At 42.0% G+C, this 20286-nt stretch overlaps 1 long non-coding RNA gene across 1 annotated transcript; it reads right to left on the reverse strand.

The window, feature by feature from the left end:
• Nucleotides 1-298: 298 nt before the first annotated feature.
• On the reverse strand, nt 299-20076 carry LOC116044254. Its single transcript, XR_004103648.1, has 3 exons — nt 19931-20076; nt 5403-5408; nt 299-310 (listed from the first exon to the last, which is right to left on the reverse strand). It is a non-coding gene; the product is annotated as an uncharacterized LOC116044254 (long non-coding RNA).
• Nucleotides 20077-20286: the final 210 nt, after the last annotated feature.

A 20286-nucleotide genomic window follows, 5' to 3' on the forward strand; every position in this document is an offset into this window, starting at 1 on the left:
TTTTCCATTCTTTTATCCAAACCTGTAGTTCCCTGGTTACATGCTGGATAGTCAGCATATTGATTAGTTACAGTTTTAATGAAGGACATTTGTTTTTTTTTAACTTTTATTTTGACCAATCTGGAAGGAAAGCATCAGGAGACGTGAAGTAATAAAATGAATAGGGGACTCTATACAAATGTAACAAACCCACCAATCACCACCTTTTTAAACCTCACTGAACAACATATCTTGTTTGTTTAATGTGTACTTCCTGGAGTGTTTAGATCACTGTGCCCGGTCACGCACATAACCCACAATAAAACCACAACTTTACACTTTCACATGTCAGATTTATTAAACAAATTAACTGTTAATTTGTGACGAATTATCTGTTAATTAGTGAGCCTTAGAGGTACAGTGAGACAGTATGTGGACGGAGCCAGGCTAGATGTTTCTTCATTTCCAAATGCTGTTGTGTCAAACTCCTATGCAGTGCACAATACAAGTAAACAAAATACCATGAGGTCACTTCTTTTTAACTTCACACTCCCAGATTTTTTTTTCTAGAATCCCCAACTGACATCAAGTGACATCACTTGAGGACATTTATCAGACATCACACCCCAAAAGGCTTCATTCAACCTTTTTCCACATATGCAGTAGAACTCCTACTTTGCATGGCTGCTGGATTCTCGCGATATCAACGAGATCACATGAGAATCGCCGGATCATGTATCACACAAAAAGACAGGCTCCAACCTCGTCTCGCATTGCCAGACCTTCCTCTACAGCGCTGCAAAGAAGGGTCTGGCTAGTCCACACAGCATTCCAGGATGGGAGAAAAAAACATGCTCTGCTTTATTGGCATTTCTTTAAACCAATCACAATCGTCTTGGACGGCGCTAAGCACCGGACACAATGTCAGTGCCTCTGCAAAATAGCCTCGGGAAGGAACTTGATTAGGTGGAAAATGTGGACGTTCAAAGGTTGTTTTAGTCGTGCAACGGAAAACTCAGATTGGACAGATAGTCTAGCTAGCTGTCTGGATTTACCCTGCAGAGATCTGAGGAGCAGTTAACCATAATCCTCAGAAATCGACCAGAGTTTAAAATGCCAACACAAAGAAAGCGGAAGGTGACGGACATCTGTAGGAAATGAGGGACATCCGGCGGAATTTCCGGCGGCAAGTAAACAATCCCAGAAGTGGAACATCGTCGATATGGACTACTTCACACATTAATGCGTTTGTATCTGTACTACCACCTTACCGCACCAATCAGCGTCCGGTCAGGAGCTACTGACAGCTACGGGCATGGTTTAGGTGTGTCACGTCCGTGACTGTTCATTCAAAACAACAATGGCAGACGTGATAGACAGATGGTTCATTACGCAAATAAGTTTATTTCTATTCTATTATTAGATTCTATTCATTTAAAGTATTAGGCTTGTGTGAGTTGTTATAATAATAATAATAATAATAATAATAATAATAATACATACAGTATGTATGAAACCTGATGTACTCCTTTCAGTGAGTAACTAAAAATGTAGAGACATTATTTTACATTTATAAACTGATAGTCATCAGTGAATTGTTTACGCTGTTCAATTTTGCATGTCAGACTTTGTAAAGCTTGAATTTGGTGTCAATCTTAAAGAATCTCCACTCCTCTATTGTATAACGCTGAGCAGCAGCAGCATGTCATTTCTCTCTCAGCCAGAGACAGGCAGGAATATGGTGTGCCCGTGCAGTTTCATCATCCAAAAAAACAATCTGTAGGGTATATTAATGATCCAGTGCTTGTCTGATGTTTTCAGCTCAAAGGTAAAAAATGAGCACAAACTGCAATGACATTTTGCACTGTGCATTAACTGAGCCCAGCCTCTGAGGCGTTACGTGGATCTTGTAAACAGAAGGGGCTGAATTTTAAACTGACAATTGGAGCCCCTTCTAATGGCTGTTTTGCGATTAACATTTTTTTTTTATTTATTTGTAACACATCTAATGGCTTTTTTGGAGTGGGACGTGTGTGTTTAAAGCAAGCAGGTGGCTTTTGTCCTGATGTTCTTTTTTTATTTTCAAGAACTATCCTGCTGCCCTCCAGCGTGTCTTTAAAGGCATCAGACAAGCAGAGCTAAAAATGACTGTCAATGACTTTGCAGTGGGTGAAGTGACTGGTGTTAACATCAATTTCTGACAGAAGCACCTCTATGCTGTTCGGACGTGTCTGTGTCAGGTATTAGATTAGCCTGCACGCCTAGCCCTTTTAGACAAGAGAGTGTTTGCTCCCGCTGTAATGCTCTTATCTCCCTTTCTTTCCCTCTTCTAATCTGGACACCACAAGTAAGCGGTTCTGACAAGGGCTGTGCACAAATTGAATTTTTCTTCCCCTATCCCTTTCGATTTATAATTCCCTTTCTCGCCCTACGGGCAAACTCAATTTCTGACCCTTTAGACAAAAGGCTCAGATAAAGCAATTAGTTTGTGATTCTGTGTGAGCTCTCGGCCGACCTGAACGGGAGTGTGAAGCACTAAAAGTAGCACAAACAGGGACGATGACGGTCACTGGCAGACACTCTCAGCTCAACAGAGATGAACTCAGAGTCACTGGCAACAAAGGCGTAGGACGGTAAACATAACTGTAGAGTCCAGACAGCCCTTCCAATATGTCTGCAGGTCTTTGATCACTGCAATTTCCTCCTTTGACTTCTTCAAGCTTTCTTAGAATGCAGCCAACAGGGTATTCTTTAATTTCACTACTTTTTCAGGTGACAGTTTATCTTGAAGGACTAAAAGGCAGGCTTATACTGTATTAGGTCAGTACTTTGAGATGAAATGCACGAAGCCAAGGGGTTGAGAGTCCAATAAGGCATGCACATAACATCATCTTAGAACAGAGATCATGAAAAGACATTCTTCTTCACTGTCACTTCTTTCACTCTTGATAACTACGTTGATATGCACATTTTATTGCTACTACTCGTTAGGCTTTCCATAATTCCAATTTGGAATGATCTTACCTTTGATGCCATATTTTTCCAGTATTTTAGTCTTTCATCCAGAACTGTCGTTTTCATTTGCTCTGTATTGTCCAGTCTTCCCTCTTTCCAAATAAGTACAGGCTATTTGAACTTTAGACAGTTTTTTAAAGTCACCCTGGCCATATCTCCAGCGTAAGAATTCAATTTGGCCATTGCAGGAGAAAACTGAAAACCGTAAAGGAGGATTTAGAGTGAAATACATGGCATGGGAGATTCTTTAAGAAATATAGTTATCTCGCAGTCTGGCTGGGGAGATACGGACGAGGCAGAACTGATGAGGTTCTCAGTCATTATCCTCTCGGTGATAGCACGTTATACTGTATGCAACCTCTTATCACTATAATTGCCTTAAGGAAATAATTTGTTTTCCAATCAATTCTGTAGTTTCACAAAGATATTCCTAATCATTTTGCTCTGAGATGATGCCACATTTTTATAAAAGCTATGTTTCAGTGATGGTAGAAAAGTTGTTACTGAAAGGTTGGTGCTGTAAAACAACAAAATGTTTTGTTGTAAAAGTGGTAAAGTATGCTGTGCCATAAGATAAATGACTTTGGTATTAAATATTGACATTTTTCTCACTCGTAGCATTCCCCTCTCCCTAACTGCTCACTGTCGTCTGGGGCAGCATCGGTGTCAATGTGCAGTCCAGTCAATAAGAAACATCCATGCAGACGTTGGCAATTTAACCACACAGTGCAAATCCTGCTTGTTCTGTCCTATCTGCCCTGGCACAAATGAGAGTCAAAAGGATGGGCGGAGGGCCATGCTGTTTCCCCCTGCCAGAGATTCAGGCCTTGAACGGAGAGATATCATGAACCGAGGCACTGTGCGATGACCCATTTGCACAGATCCAAGAGCAACCGCCAATAATACACTGACCCGTGTATTCTGTGTACTTATTTGTGTGGTTAAAATGAGGCTATTCTTCATCTTTCCTGTTTGTCCTTTCACAATGTGAAGTTCCATGCCCGTCAGAGAAAGGCTATCCACACTGTGTTGCTCTGTGGCCCAGCAGTCTGTACACTGGGAGTCTCCAGAGATGCAAGATAAGACTGAGTCACTATATCAACTCAGCAGGGAGCTGGGGAGAGTACAATTGTCAAATCCCAGGCATTGGAATATCAAGCCAGCAGTCAAGCAGCACAATGCTCTGCTGAGTGCTAGTCTGCTAGCTCGGTGTTTGCCCTCACAGCACACATACAGGTTAGAGCTGTAATCGGGCCTTAAAAGTTCGGCCCGACAAGGCCCAAGCCCGACAGAAATCGGCCCGAGCTCGACAAGTACATTTTGATTGACAGCTTTTTAAAATCCTGAACCTGTTTACAGCCCAACTGTACAAAAGGCCGTCTATCAGCAGTGATTGTTAGAGTGCATGTCGGAGAATAGCGCAGACACGTGCTTCACACTGCGAGCGGGCACGCACGCCGCTCGGCGGAAAAGGGAGAGAAAGAAAAAAGAGACTGCGCTGTCCGGAGGACTAGCACCGACTACTCAAATGTGCGCACGCACACAGCTCTTTTGCCTTTTGTGAAAAATGATTCATTTATAATTTTTTTTTAACATAATTTATTCATGGCTAACATAGGCTATAGGCCACTTGGAAGTTGGAACAAAGAAATAAAATAAGTCCTCGAGAGGGTAGCCTCCGTTTCACCTCCTCAGCATCCTTTTTCACGCTAATCGAAACGCATCACCTGACCGCTCATTTACCACGCAACCCGGAGTGCAAGCCCGAGCCTGGCCCGAGCCCGTGTAAAATGATAGAAATTAAGACCGAACCTGACCGAACCCTTCGGGTCCCATCGGGTTCGGGGAAAGATCTTTAACTCTAATACAAGTCACGCTGGGACACTTGGCAATACAGAAACAAGTGCAGTAGTCTACATTAACAATACTTGCCCGCTCAACTCTTTCAATCTTTCTTTGACAACCTTTCATCATTCTTTGTTGGGGTTATTGGAGGCCAAGCAGCGAAGCTGCAAGGCACCATTAGTGATTCTACCTTTTCTTATTATTACACAACTTTCCTCCGCCATGGGTGTCTATGGCAGCCCATAGAACCGTACAGTAAAAAGTTGTGAAATCCCATAATTCATTTCACCAAGTTTTAGGTCTGCACTACAGGCAGTCTAGCGCCACCAATGGGTCAAAGTTGACATTGCATCCATGCGATTAACTTTTGAACTCATATCTCGGGGAGGCTTTCACGTATTAAAACCAATCTCAATGCTTGGATTCATGACCCAGTTAGGAGGAGGCTCAAGAAATTTGGTGACTTTTGACCACTATGGGGGCGTTATAATCACAGGAAGTAGGCTCATATCTCAGCAATGCTTTCACGTATCGAAACCAAACTTGGTACATGGACTTGGGACCACATCCTGAGGACACACAATCAATTTGGAGTCTTTTGACCACTAGGTAGGTGCTCTAATCACAGGAAGTAGGCTCATATCTCACCAACGTTTTCATGTATCGAAACCGAACTTTGTACATAGACTCCAGACCCAATCCCAAGGACGTAAAATACATTTGGTGACCTTTGACCACTATGGGGGCGCTATAATCACAGGAAGTGAGCTCATATCTCAGCAACGTTTTGATATATGAAGTACAAACTCGGTACAGGGACATGGTAGCTGATTGTGAGGATGTGCAAGGAAAGTGGTGTCATTTGGCCTCTAGGGGCGCTGTAATAAAGAAAGTGAGCTCATATCTCAGCAACGCTTTGATGTACTAAAGCCGAAATTGGTACAGGGACTTGGCACTTGATTGTGAGACCGCACAAGGACATTGGTGTAATTTGGCCTCTAGGGGCACTATAACAAAGTAAATGAGCTGACATCTCAACCATTCTTTATCCAATTGCCATCAAAGTTGCTGTGAGTGCTTGTTCATGCCATGGCAACGCCATTCATGCTAGTGTACTGCTTGGCCCCCTCATTGCTGCTTGCAGCTATATTTTTAAATGTTGTGCATTAATGGCTCTATAGTATGAGTCACAAATACATTAAAAATAAAATATTTTTCCTCCAAAGTCATTTTCCAACTTGTTTTTATACTTTGATGGATTACCTCGGGTGTGGGTGCCTAAAAGGACCCTTCTCATTCCTAATGAACTATTGGTGAATAAGTTGACATCACAAACATATCAAGGACATATGTCGGTGTTAATATTATCAATTGTATCCATCAATGTTTATTTAGGAGATAGTTGTTTTTATTTATTCATAATGGGTTAAAAGTTGATAATCATTATTTGCTACCACTCCCGTTCATTCAGCATTCATGTTATATTTATATATATATATATATATATATATATATATATATATATATATATATATATATACATACATACATACATACATACATACATACATACAATACATTTTGTGTGTGTGTGCGCTTGATCAACATATCCCTTAGTCTCTGGTTAGCTTTGTTGCTAACTGACTTGCCGCCAACATGTTTGATAACCATCCAACAGCTACTGTAGCCCCATTGACTGCATGCATGCACTCCACAAGTCCTCAACTCCAACACCATATGATGATATAGGTTGTTTATTCCTACCCTCTAATACGACCGACAGGAGCGTTTTCCATCCTCTTATCTAAACAGCACAACATCACAGTCGCAGCTTTAAACACGTTAACGTTGTGAAATGGTCGCAGTTTGGTCACATCAAGGCACCAAAACTATTTAGCTAAGTTTAGAAAAAGATTGTGGTTTGGGCTGGTTTGGACATTACTTCACTTTCAGTTACATACGTGACGCAGAACATGACATAGTTCCGTGAAGTTAAAAAAAAAATGGCATTTTATTTTCAAACGGGACTCGAACCCCAGTCTCCTGGATGAAAGTGGTGTATTATTCACCACCCACACCTTTCACCTTTGTCACAATACTTGCTTTGCTCCCATTTGGTAGGCCGCCGGAGGGCACCCCCACTATAAATGTCAATATGAGTTGTAATTACTGCTTGAGCAAACGACCTATGAGAGCGTTTTTCAGGGGAGGACAGCCTCTCCAACTCTTAATAAAACCAGGTCATTCCTGAATTTGGCCTTACCAGTGTTAGTCAACATTAGCAAGACTGCTAAAAATACATACAGTAAGGTGAGACAGCTTTGGTACTACCAGGAGTTGCATTTTTGTGCCTTTTGGCAAAGGCTGACTCAGATCATACTAGAGCCTGATGTGATATGCAAGTAAATTAATATTTTTTAACATCACACCTTTTTGGACCATAAAACAGAAGACAAGACAAAATACACATGACTATGTAGAAAAAATGTGAATATAAGCAAGTCAAATGTGAATGAAAGTTCTAGTTTTCTCCGTGTAGCTACGTGGCAAAATTGTCTAAGCTATCCTCAATCATTTGGCAGAATAAAAAATTCCCTCACCCACTTTGGTCTTTGGTTCCAGTGTTCCCTCTCTAAAGCTCCATGAAGCATGCCAAGTCCATGTCCCTTTGCATTGAGGGCTGGCAGTGATGTAGTAAACAGCCGCCAAGCTCTTCACTCAGGGATTCAAAGGTTCTTCCTGTGACCTGCACCTTTTTAGCCTAGGTTTCAGATCCCCTCATTTTGCTTAAGTCATGTTAGGTCCCTACGGCTTTGTTCAAAGCAGAGGTAACCAGCATCGGCATTCACATGGATGCAGCTCTGTTCCTCTTCAAATGTGATATTTAATCAATGCTCACACAAAAGGCTGATGCTGACATAGTGGTAGTGAACTTATCATTATGTAACACTTATTCCACATGAACACTGGGACATTCAACATGAATTCTGACATTCCCAACGTTTTTAAGCCAAACATATTTCATTCCTAATTTAAAATTGTAGCATATTCAATTTCCCTTTTACACTATTTAGTTGGGAGCTGGGGATTCACAATGTTGAGGAAGAGACAGGATCAGACTGGGAACAAAATTTGCAGTATCTGGTTGTCGTCAGCAGTTGCCTCCTCATCTGCTTCTGTTCTCTACTGGAGTCAGCGTGCTGCTGTCCATCTGCCCACACTATTTCCTTCTCTTCATTTTGCGACAGTGAACTGTTAATGTTTAAAGCCCATGTTGCAGGTTAACCACCACTGTTGATTAATGGGTACATAAAGCACTCAACATATGTATATCATTGTTAAAAATGTCTCCAAATAGTGTTAAAGGCCAGTTTTTGTCGTTTTTGGTATTATTGGGTTTTTTAACGCAATTCGGTGATGACATCACGTTGGGGAGACGTGTCAGCCTAGTACTAGAACTATGGTGACTGACTGGGATGAGGAAGAGGAAGAGATGTTTTTACTGTCAGTGAATAGCACAGAGTGAAAGTCAAGGTTGTTTTTATATCTAGTGACGGTGATCATGTCGTTAGTTCAGGTAAGTACCGGTAAACTTATCTAGATCTAGAAATAGAAGGCATCATGCTAGCTAGCTATGTGCTAACTTGCCAGTCAGTCCCACCTGTGAAATCCCCTGACGTTGTAAACACATTTTCGATTTTAGATATCTCATGTTTTGATGGTAGCTAGCTCCAGTAACAACATATTTGCCTAGTATTTATTTATTACTTGGATGGGGATGCTGTTTGGCTTTTCACAAGTTTATAGACAGCTAGCTAACGCTACGCCGACGTTTTGCTAACGTTAGCGCAACAGCGTTAGCCTAGACTGCTAGGTAAATATTACGACTGCCTTCGTTGTTTCCTATATCTGCCTCCACGTTGTCAACATAAGACATGTGGCGTTAGTGCTCCTTTACCATCATTGTATTGAATGAAATGTTAAGCTTCGCTCCTACGAGACGGGTGGATATTTGTTACGTTACACACAAAGCTAACTGGCTATAGTTAGCCTGTGCTAGCGGAATTAGCTAACGTTGCGTAGCCAGCCAGCAGCTTCGGCAGTAGTTTCGGCGAGCTAACCACGACAGCTAATACATCCACAAGCGTCTCTATTTCAAACATCACTGCAGATTGACTGCTTTTAGCAGCAGAGGTTGATTGTGGGCGACAATACTGTCGTGGTTAGCTAGCTCACCGAAACTACTGCCGATTGCCGAAGTTGCCTGCTGGTTACGCAACGTTAGCTAATTCCGCTAGCATACATACAGGCTAACTATAGCCAGTTAGCTTTGTATGTAACAAAAACCCACCCATCTCGTAGGAGCGAAGCTTAACATTTCATTCAATAAAATGATGGTACAAAAGGAGCACTAACGCAACATGTCTTATGTTGACAACGTGGATGCAGATATAGGAAACTCTGAAGGCAGTCGTAATATTTACCTAGCTAGCAGTCTAGGCTAACGCTGTTGCGCTAACGTTAGCAAACGTCGGCGTAGTTAGTTGTCTAAACTTGTGAAAAGCCGAACCGCATCCCCGTCCAAGCTGTGTTTCACTTTCCCTCCAATATTATTATACACATAATAAAGACACATGGACTCGGTTGAGACCAAAAGACATATTTTGCAACACCAGTGGCACAGACCGAGACCATAAACAGTGAACAGAGACAGGGCTTTCGTCTGTCGTCTCCCCAACGTGACCTAATGCAATGCATTGTGGGGGAAAAGAGAATCATTGCAAACCGCTGTTAAATAGTACTACTTTTTCGTATTTTATTCCGTTTTGTGATATCCATTGTATTTGATGTTGTTGGGTAACAGTTTAAATGTTTATTACCAACAAGCAAATTGCGCAAATTCATTAGAAAATAAACCCTGCAACATGGGCTTTAACTGCAGGTAGCAGGATGTTGCGTGGCACTGGCATCTGTAATGTTATTTTTGAAATTGAAGTTGGTTAACATTTTGCAGCATCTGTCCTCGAGATTTTTTTTTGGTTTTCTCTCTGACCTTTTCCACTCCATCTTTTATACTTTTTTTGGTCCTTTATCCATTTCATTTTATTTTCAACTCAAACTGTGCTCTGTCTTGATTTCATTTGATTATTTATGCTTGACTGACATTACCCTGATGACACTTGAAAGGTTGGTGGGACGTAACAGCGGTCAGTACCACTGCTCCTGCCTTTTTAGACTTAGAGAGAAGACACACCAGCCCGATAATCGGGCGTCGGGCCGTCTGGCAAGGTCCGTGACTCGAGTCTGTTCTGTGTGTCCCGTGCCGTCGGCCGTCCGAGGAGCCGTCAGCATTCATTTGGGCCGACCCGACATGTTCAGTCGGGGACAGGGCAGTCGGGACTCACACGGAAATGGGGAGCGGATGACCCGCTCAAAATCTGACAAATCTTTTAAACTGACCTTTGTCAATCTGAAATGAAGACAGATTCAGCAACTGCATGGCCTATTTCTCGCTTAAAATATTTTCAGAAAGACGTTTCGGTGAACTATTTTAGTACAATATGAGATCGTATTCTGAACAAGCCGCCATGACAGTCTGGCTGTGAATTTCCAGAGAAAAAAGAACCACGTGACGCGTTCGTCAGCTGCCGGTTTTCATTTTCTGGGAAATAATCAGACTGTTAATGGAAACAATACAGAGCAGCGCCGCCTGCTGGTATGGAGACGTATTACGTTTCGCGCACGCGCAGAGCGTACGCTCAAGTCGGCGTCGCCTCAGTGTGTTCTGAGGCATTTTTTGGACCTCGGGGACCCGACTGATCAGTCCGACTGGCTTTTCTGCCGACGGTCGGCCCGTCTGGTTGGTGTGTCAGGGCCCTTAGACTTAGACTTCTCTTTATTGATCCTTTTGAGATTTCCAGCAGCAGATTTCAGCAGCTTACAAAACATTCTTTTAATAAAGAGGTATAAAAAATACAATATAGAAAAAATACAGTATAAGAATAACAAACAACTTTTAGCTAAATATTTTTTACGAAAAGTAAACAAACAGTAAAAAACAATAAACTACAGATACATAAAGATAAATATATAGGACTGTGTATGGTACATTTAGCATAAATTAGCAGTTAAGAGCAGTTAGAGTGTCCAGGTATGTATGTGAGTAGATTATTAATTTATTGCACAGTGAATGAGTGAGTGGCTACCACTCCTTCCCTTCCTTCCTGTTCTGTTCTGTCCTCTTTACCCTATTTCCTCCTGGAAGGAGGAGTTGTAGAGTATGATGGCATGAGGGACAAAGGAGTTCTTGAGTCTGTTGGTCCTCCACTTGGGAAGGAGCAGCCTTCCACTGAACAGGCTCCTCTGGTTGCTGATGACTGTGTGCAGGGGGTGGCTGGCATTGTCAGTAATGTCCAGCAGTTTGTCCAGTGTCCTCCTCTCTCTCCTCAGGAAGTACAACCTGCTTTGTGTCTTTCTGTACAGGTGGCTGGTGTGTGTTGTCCAGTCCAGTTTATTATCCAGCCACAGCCCGAGGTGTTTCTATGATTGCGCAGCCTCCACCTCAGCTCCCTCTAGCAGGACTGGTCACGGTCTTGGTCTGGACCTCCCAAAGTCAATGACCAGCTCCTTCGTCTTAGAGGTGTTGAGCTGTAGGCAGTTAGTGTGACACCAGAGAGCAAAATCCCCCACCAGACTCCGATACTCCTCCTCTCTGTCACCCCTGATACACCCAACGATGGCTGTGTCATCGGCGTACTTCTGTATGTGACACCGCTCCGAGTTGTAACAGAAGTCCGAGGTGTACAGGGTGAAGAGAAGAGGAGCCAGCACTGTGCCCTGGGGGGCTCCAGTGCTGCTTACCACAGTGTCAGATGTGGTGTCCTTCAGCCTGACGTACTGTGGCCTGTCAGTGAGGTAATCCTTGATCCAGTCTACCAGATAGGGGTCCACTCCCATCCTGTTCAGTTTGTCTTGAAGTATAGGGGGCCGGATGGTATTGAAGGCACTGGAGAAGTCCAAGAAAAGGATCCTCACTGTGCCGCTTCCCTTATCCAGATGGGAGTGGACTCGGTGTAGCATGTAGAGTATGGCATCCTCTACACCAACATTTGGCTGGTACGCAAACTGCAGCCGGTCCTGGGCCTGAGGTCTGAGGAGGCTGAGGAAGAGCTGCTCCAACGTCTTCATCAGGTGTGAAGTGAGTGCCACCGGTCGGAAGTCGTTCAGCTCGCTGGGCCTGTTCTTCTTGGGAACCGGAACGATGCAGGATGTCTTCCAGAGGGTGGACACTCTCCCTTGCTGTAGGCTAAGGTTGAAGATCCGTTGTAGTGGTTCCCCCAGTTCTGCAGCGCAGGTCTTTAGTAGTCTTGGACACACTTTATCCAGGCCTGCTGCTTTCCTATAGATAGCCTATTGACAATTTTGGGACAGTGTAATAGCTAATCAGATAGGCTCTTCGGACATCAAGTGGGCTGCCGCCAGCAGGTACATTTTTTTCAGCACAATTTTTTCCTGAACATTGCTGGTGGTGACCTTGCGTCTTACTAGGTGGGCCGGCCCATCTGGCATTTGCCAGTCTGGGCCTGGGAAGAGGTTTGGGTAAATTGCAACAGGGCTTCTTAAAATGTTGTGTGATATTGTGACATTGTGATATTCTTCAAATAAAAAAAAAAAATACAAATTCCACTGCCTAGTTTCCCTCCTCTCAGATGAAAGACAAGTGCAATCCAGGGGATACAGCATGGATTTTTCCACAGTCTCCCAACCACATCTAAAAAGGGCTCGCTTGCGGTGCTGGCATCGTTTAAGAGCCATTACTTTCTCATTCAGCACATGTTCCAAGGTTGTCAGACGGGATAATGAGGTTTTAGCATCCAATGACTCCCTTCAACACTGCTCTATTAGTTATGGAAATATGCAGGTTATTGTCTTTACTGAAGGCCTTGTGTTAACTTTTGGAAAATTGAAATTTTTCTTGCATGCTCAAATAAAAAAGAAAAAGTTGGGATAGATGTCCTCCTCTCTTCTTTCTCTTATTTTTCAAGTCGACTCACACTCTGACTTTGTAACTCCCCACAAAGATACACCAACCTCAGCAAAGCAGGGATTGGGGAGTGACATTAGTAACTTCTCTCAAGGGGGAACTTAGAGCCTAGAGGTGGATGCTGGGGTCGAGATGGGGCTTATCAAATACCCTATTAACACATGCAGCAGTGGCAGCAAGTAATAACCGCATTAGCTATAGTGTGTCGATTCTGTTGCCCCCACAAGGAATTCTAAGTAATGATAACAACACTGTTTGCGCATCCACATGATGTGAGCCTTCGGTGATCGCGCACCACCCCCAACCCTCCTCCATGCAGTTGCTAGTAGCCAAGGAGGACACGGAGGATTAAAAAACATCATAAACTCCTTAGAAGAGGTAATTATCTTGTTCTTTTTAGGTCCTCTTTGTCTCCGAAGCTGAACATTGCTGTCGTTCTTTCTTAGCGGTGACGTAAAATGCATCACTCGAGCTGCTGCGCACGAAAGTCGCCGGACGACACCATTTTGTAAAACATAGCCATAATGACAAATACAGAGAGAGTTTTGTGGAGCTGGTAGGCTCAATTAGTTTTGTATCAACTCATTTGGCAATAGCTTGAATGTAACGAACGTTCAATATTAGTTAATATAGTACTAATATAAAATAGTTGCACACTATAGCTTTTAAAAAAAAACACAAAAAACCAGACATGATTGCATTTATTGTAATGGTTGTGATCCGATGGGGCCAGTCAGAAGCATGCGCGATGGTAGACAAAGTGGGAGAGGAGTATTGGTGGGGTTTTATGTAAGGAAGTTAATGGCAGCAAGTAGTGAATATGTTTTCCTTCATGGTCCTTTTTGTATTGCTGTACCAACACATGTTATTTTTAGAGTGTGGAATGCTGCTGCAATTATTCAAAATCTGAAGTTAGTAAAAAGTTGGTCACAAAAGCATCAACATGAGATATTTGACTAAGAGAAATAACATGTTTGAGTACTCTCTTGTTGCTGAATTTCTATTTGTGTGTGGAATATTTCTGACAGTGCCTGTGACAGGTCTTTAAGTTGAGCTGAGTAGTGTTTCATGCCCAGCTGTGTGCCTGGAATTTTAATGCTCTACTTAAAGGTTTAACTTGTATGTGCAAAAGCTCACCTACAAACACACATTGTGCACTGCATAACAACGTGGAGGTTAGCAAATGAAACAGGACATGAATTCATGATGTGATGCAAGGTCTTTTGACATCAATATTGCATCATAAAGGCTTAAAGCTAAAAGTACATTCCCTGCACACTAGCAGCCATCATAAACACAGTTTGCCTGTAGTGAGTTCTTTACTACTGGTGTCATCAAACATATGAGTGCTGATTCAAAATCCCTTTGGGGAGCAGAGGCCTGCTGGAGGCGTCCTTAGACTGAGCAGTAACATTAGAGATTGGGAGAGTGCAGTACTAGATATAAACATTTGGCTGGCAATTTCTGCCTGAGTGACTTTCCTATTGGGAGCTTTAAAGGAGGAGTGTATGGGTAGTGCCGACTTTATCTTAAACATAGTCTTATCAATAGGGTAAAAAGAACTGAGAAAAGTGAGAGTGGAAGGTCTTGTTATCGTTGCACAAGATAGTACAGAGTTGAGTTAGAGTTCAACTTAATGTGAGTCCACAGTCATCAAAAGGTTTGACGTAGGCAAACTGTGCTTGAGTGAACTTCCAGAGGATGCAATTATATTTGCTAAAGGAATCCGGCGGATGCCAGTTCATAAACAGCAAGTTTGCAGAATCCAGCTCTATTTCAGCAAAAGAAAACAGCCATGATAAGATAAGAGAAGACCCGTCTGCCCAGACGAGCAGTATGGAGAGAAAAAGATTTACATGCAAATTTTGGAGCTTAAGAATTAGTCTTAAGAAACATTAAAATTAAGACTGTTATAGAAGCTCCATGATGTGAGATTATACATACAAAAACAGGTGTGGAAGTGTCACGGATGTTTGGAATTGTGCTCAATGCTTTAAGTTAAAGAGGATGAGCGTCAGTTTTAAATGGCGATGGACTGCCAGTCCCATAGAAATAAAATGGATAGAAAGGCCATATCCTTCCAAATCAACATAGCAGAATGGTCATAGCGGCTATACCGAGCTGCAATGGGCCGCTCTCCTCCCTGGAAGCTGCAACCATGGATGTATAATAAGAACTGGATACAGCATTCGAGGCGGAGCCCCGTTCATTCCTATGAGAGTTGCTCAGTGGTGCATGAAGCCATCATGGAGCCGCTAAGTTGAATGGGGAATAAATCATTTAATCGTGTGGCTCTTCTAGACTTTCCAAATGTTCCAAATCGGACCGAATAGATCAAATTCTGCTAGTGAAACAAGTCATTTCGCGGGGGGTTTTGACAGTCAAAATAAATGTATCCACTGATTTACAGATGTGTCTTTCTCCATGTAAGTCTATAAGGGAAAAGTCTTTTTGGATCAGAGGGCATCACGTGATGGGCCGGAGCTGCAACTCCACTGTTTGGCCACTATGTAGAGTTTAGATTCTCGGCCCAAGCCCGAGGCTCGGGCCGTTATTTTCCACCACTATCCTCAGGCCAGGCCGGGCCCGGGCCGGACCCTTGATCAAGCATTTTATTTATTTTTTTATCCATTACCTATTTAGCCTAATTGGGTGGGGAGAAAGCTATGCCATAATCAGAAATATTATAAATATGTATATATAAGCTATATAAAAGTAACAAATGTGTACAAAATTTAGGCTGCAGTTACAAAATGCAGCACTTCATGCGCGGAGTCTCCTCCTCTCGCACGCATCACACCAGGCCTGCTGTGCTGTATTGTGTATCTTAAGTGCAACATGGAGCTTGAAGATGTAAAGAAAAAAAGAAAAACAGGAGAATTAACTTTGAGCAAGTTTGGAGGAAAGTCGGAGGTATGGAACCATTTTAAACAAGTCGTGGGCAGTGACAACAATATGTTGTTCATCATTGTTTCTTTTTTTTTTACGTTTCTTCATTCGGATCCATTTGCAATCCGTTCCATTCTGAATAAACAAACAGCGCAGTTTACAGGCTTCGTCCTTGTTGCATTATTCTAAACAGATTTCTGCAGTTCAAACAACTCTGAATTGTAGTTGAGAACGTCATTTATAACGGCCCACGAATTAAAAAAGTGTCGGGTTTAAATCGGGCTCGGGCTCATAATTACAGTTAATGTGTCGGGCCGGTCTCGGACGCAACGTGCTCGGGCTCGGGTAGGTTCGGGCTTGATTTTTTTGGGCCGATCTAAGCTCTACCACTGTGTTCAATTTGCTTCAAAGCTAGGCACACATCCTGGGAGACTGGCTGCAACTCAATGACATGTGTTGTCACCGTGACACAGTCCCCTGAACTGCTGCTTGAAATCATACTGTACTTTGCACTCACTGATGATGCACCTGCAGTTTAAACAATTGTGTCTGGCAATTAAGTGATTGATTATGAGTGCAATAACTCGTCTTTGCTCCTGTAATCAAAGTAGACCAGCATGTTTATCTTCAGTTTGCCTTGTAATTGCTTGGACTGTATGCAAATGGCTTCGGCATGACACTGTAACATTGCCTGTAATGCCTCTATTAATCTCATACCCATTGAGATTGTTGTTGGTACTAGATGAGACTGATGTGTGCTCTCTGTGCTCAATCATCAGATGATGTTTGTTAATTCCTGTTTGTTGTGTCTTGAAAGGCCGATTGCTTGAGCAGTGTTTCTGAGCTAACCAATTAACACTGTAGTAGTGGCTGATGAGAATGCAATGTAGAGCTGCTGACATTGGCAGTATAGACAAATGTTAGTGGCGCCTGCACAGCAACTGCAGGAAATAAATGAATAAATAAAGTGCGTGTTTCCAAGCTATTTAAGGCAATCAAAGGAGGCCTGCTTCTAAACTCACATAAAATAATCTTATCACTGCAATTTATATCCAGCTAGGGCTGAACGATTTGAGGGAAAAATCTTATTGCGATTTTTCCGCCAGACACCATCAAAACTGCTCTATATTCTTATCCAAGTTTGAGAACATAGATATGATTTGCCAGCAAAAAGTGAACATGTATCACAAAAGCTAAAGTTATAATAAAAACAATTCCACTGAAAAAGTATCAGTACTTTCAGAGAGAGAGAGAGAGAGAGAGAGAGAGAGAGAGAGAGAGAGAGAGAGAGAGAGAGAGAGAGAGAGAGAGAGAGAGAGAGAGAGAGAGAGAGAGAGAGAGAGAGAGAGAGAGAGAGAGAGAGAGAGAGAGAGAGAGAGAGAGAGAGAGAGAGAGAGAGAGAGAGAGAGAGAGAGAGAGAGAGAGAGAGAGAATTCAGCCCCCTTGACCTTTTGCCACATTTCAGGCTTCAACATAAAGATAAAAATGTAATTTTTTGTGAAGAATCAACAACAAGTGGGACACAATCATGAAGTGGAACGAAATTTATTGGATATTTCAAACTTTAACAAATAAAAAAACTGAAATTGGGCGTGCAAAATTATTCAGCCCCCTTAAGTTAATACTTTGTAGTGCCACCTTTTTGCTGTGATTACAGCTGTAAGTCGCTTGGGGTATGTCTATCAGTTTTGCACATCGAGAGACTGAAATTTTTGCCCATTCCTCCTTGCAAAACAGCTCGAGCTCAGTGAGGTTGGATGGAGAGCGTTTGTGAACAGCAGTTTTCAGTTCTTTCCACAGATTCTCGATTCTAACCATTTTTAACCAGCCATTCTAACACCTGGATATGTTTATTTGTGAACCATTCCATTGTAGATTTTGCTTTAGGTTTTGGATCATTGTCTTGTTGGAAGACAAATCTCCGTCCCAGTCTCAGGTCTTTTGCAGACTCCATCAGGTTTTCTTCCAGAATGGTCCTGCATTTGGCTCCATCCATCTTCCCATCAATTTTAACCATCTTCCCTGTCCCTGCTGAAGAAAAGCAGGCCCAAACCATGATGCTGCCACCATCATGTTTGACAGTGGGGATGGTGTGTTCAGGGTGATGAGCTGTGTTGCTTTTACGCCAAACATAACGTTTTGCATTGTTGCCAAAAAGTTTGATTTTGGTTTCATCTGACCAGAGCACCTTCTTCCACATGTTTGGTGTGTCTCCCAGGTGGCTTGTGGCAAACTTTAAACTACACTTTTTATGGATATCTTTAAGAAATGGCTTTCTTCTTGCCACTCTTCCATAAAGGCCAGATTTGTGCAGTATACGACTGATTGTTGTCCTATGGACGGAGTCTCCCACCTCAGCTGTAGATCTCTGCAGTTCATCCAGAGTGATCATGGGCCTCTTGGCTGCATCTCTGATCAGTCTTCTCCTTGTATGAGCTGAAAGTTTAGAGGGACGGCCGGGTCTTCGTACATTTGCAGTGGTCTGATACTCCTTCCATTTCAATATTATCGCTTGCACAGTGCTCCTTGGGATGTTTAAAGCTTGGGAAATCTTTTTGTATCCAAATCCGGCTTTAAACTTCTCCACAACAGTATCTCGGACCTGCCTGGTGTGTTCCTTGTTCTTCATGATGCTCTCTGCGCTTTAAACGGACCTCTGAGACTATCACAGAGCAGGTGCATTTATACGGAGACTTGATTACACACAGGTGGATTCTATTTATCATCATTAGTCATTTAGGTCAACATTGGATCATTCAGAGATCCTCACTGAACTTCTGGAGAGTGTTTGCTGCACTGAAAGTAAAGGGGCTGAATAATTTTGCATGCCCAATTTTTCAGTTTTTTATTTGTTAAAAAAGTTTGAAATATCCAATAAATTTTGTTCAACTTCATGATTGTGTCCCACTTGTTGTTGATTCTTCACAAAAAATTACATTTTTATATCTTTATGTTTGAAGCCTGAAATGTGGCAAAAGGTCGAAAAGTTCAAGGAGGCCGAATACTTTCGCAAGGCACTGTGTATGTATATATATATATATATATATATATATATATATATATATATATATATATATATATATATATATATATATATATATATATATATATATATATATATATATATAGTGCTGCTCATAAGTATTCATACCCATGGTCAAGTTCATATCAAATCATACCTAGAGATTGGCATGGTTTTATTTCAGTTAGCCTAATAGCTGGTTTGATTTGCATTGATATGGATCTTATCTCAGTTAACTATTAGGCTAACTGAAATAAAACCATGTCAATCTCTAGGTATGGTGAAGGGTACGTGATGATGTGGGGCTATTTTAATTCCAAAGGCCAAGGGAACTTCATCAGGATGCATAGTATCCTGGATCCATGAAATAACTGGCCTTTAAAAATAAAAATCTGCCTTCCTCTATCGGAATTTAACATAGGGGTATGTATAATTATGGCCCCTGTATTTTAAGGAAGAACATTTATTTATTTACAATACATTATTCATTCACAAAACAAATTGGTGTCCTTAAAAGGTCGGATTTTTCCTCTTTTTTAATTAAGGCATTAAGATCAATTTCCAAAAGATGATTTTTTTTAATTCCTTTTTTTTAGTCAACTTTAGCATGGGTATGAATACTTATGAGCAGCACTGTGTATGTATGTATATGTGTGTGTGTGTGTGTGTGTGTGTGTGTGTGTGTGTGTGTGTGTGTGTGTGTGTGTGTGTGTATGTATATATATATATATATATATATATATATATATATATATAAGGGGGAAGTTATTATCGTCTACCCCCCCCACCCTCCCACGCCTTGCTGTGCTGCGCTTGGTGTTTACATGTTTGGAAGTGACGAGGTCAGTCAGACGCCAAATATCAACTTTGTATAAATTCAGCATTTACATGACAGTCCATTCCACTTTAGTTGGCAAACTGCATTTACAATAAATTTTGACTGAAATTGAGCCACCACAGCAGCCAACCATTCCCAGCCCCAGAGCTACCGCCTGCCCACCGGCAAATTAGCAAAGTCTCCCAGCAATGTTAGCTTGCTTGCCCCCTATCTAATTACTTGGGAAACTGCAGCTATTTCATTAAAATGACAATAACGTGAATAAGCTTCACTAAACGTAATCTGAATAAAACATTACAGGCACCCGGATAGCTCACTTGGTAGAGTGGGCACCCATACATAGAGGTTTACTCCTCGACGCAGTGGGCCGTGGGTTCGACTCCGACCTGCGGCCCTTTGCCGCATGTCATTCCCCCTCTCTCTCCCCTTTCATGTCTACAGGTGTCCTGTCAAAAATAAAGGCCGAAAATGCCCTTAAAAAAAACAAAAAAACACTACATATCCATTACATTACAATACATTCTGGCAATGGTGGTTATGTAACAATGAAGACAACAACTCCCATAATCCAGCACTTCATCAAAAGTCCTTGTTTCGATTGAGAGACCCCTATCGAAACCCTTAATGGGAGAAAATTACATATTGTACGTTTAA

Source organism: Sander lucioperca, chromosome 8, assembly GCF_008315115.2.
Source record: "Sander lucioperca isolate FBNREF2018 chromosome 8, SLUC_FBN_1.2, whole genome shotgun sequence".
Classification (NCBI taxonomy): Eukaryota; Metazoa; Chordata; class Actinopteri; order Perciformes; family Percidae; genus Sander; species Sander lucioperca.